Below are 1339 nucleotides of genomic sequence, written 5' to 3'. Positions count from 1 at the left end.
GTGTTCTATATTTCCATATAAATTTCAGATTCAGGAAGATGGAATTATCAATGTCCTTGGAGCTATGGATAGCCATTCAAAGCTAAGGCAGAAGATACTTGAGATTTTCCCAGCTTATTACTATACTTTTATACTCATGAACAAGATAGTTACTCAACAAACAAAACAGCCAGACTCAGAATCATATGTTTTCTCATGCTTCTGTATTACATGATGACTTGAATCCATCTCTTTCATGAGAAAAGTTGCCAAACTTTAAAAATTAAATGATTAAATAAGCAACCACAGCAGATTGTATTAAGAAAATCTAACATGATTTATATTATAATAGGTCAAACTGACATTTGAAAATCTAACTTTCAGTTTTCGTTTTGAGTTAAAAAAAAAAAAAAAGAAAGAAAAAAAAGACACGGTCAGGAAATCTGGAATGTAGATGTGTTCCTAAAAACTTGAGTTGATTTTCCTGAAGTCTTGATTGCCAGAAAGAACTTTTTCCTGATATTCAGCAGAACTTGAACTGGTATCCAAGAATGAACCTGAGTACTGCACTGAACTTTCCAAAGTAGAAGCATTTTGAAAAAGATATCCAACAAATGCAAACTACAAATCTTTTAAAAGTACACTTTCCTAGCAANAAAAATACTTAAAATGGTTCTTAGCCAGGAGCATTTTATCCCTTATTCACTAGTGGTAAATGAGTCAGATATGAGTTGGCCAGGAAAAGAGCTGCTTTACCCAAAATCTTAGTATGAAATGAGTCATCTCACTCCAAACACCAATATATCCTCCAAAATAACTGGCAAGAATTTCCTATAAAAAGAATCTTGCCTTCGCTCTTTTCCATCCATTTAGCTCTCTGATTTTTCTAATTTTTCAATTTCCTGTGTACTTATAATATTGCATTCATAACAAAGTCCCAGGAACAGTTCTGCCTCTTTCTCATTTTGAAAGTCATCTTTCTTATATTAAGTAGGGGGACAACTCTGATAGCATTCCCCTGGAAAATGTAAGTGTTCTGTGGCTTTCAAGGGTTTTCTCTCTTTCTCTCTCTCTTGTTCCCTCTCTCTCTCTCTCTCTGATGAAATTCATGCATGGTTCAATTGAAATGCAAGAGCCAGTTCGAGAAGAATTTTTCTTTTCCTGTGCTGAAAAAGGGAATTCAAAGCCATAAAAAACATTTGAAGCAAAACCATTTTTCTTCCCACAAGAAAAATCAATCACAATAGATATAATCTGTCTAAAAGTGATAAATGAACATGAAATCAGATTACGAACTTAAACTTTTCTTTCCTGCTCCTCAGAACACTTGCATTCACATTCTCTCTCTGCCATCAGATGG

This window comes from Galeopterus variegatus, unplaced genomic scaffold (assembly GCF_000696425.1).
Source record: "Galeopterus variegatus unplaced genomic scaffold, G_variegatus-3.0.2 Scaffold4562, whole genome shotgun sequence".
Lineage (NCBI taxonomy): Eukaryota > Metazoa > Chordata > Mammalia > Dermoptera > Cynocephalidae > Galeopterus > Galeopterus variegatus.
Note: the sequence above shows the minus strand (reverse complement) of the source record.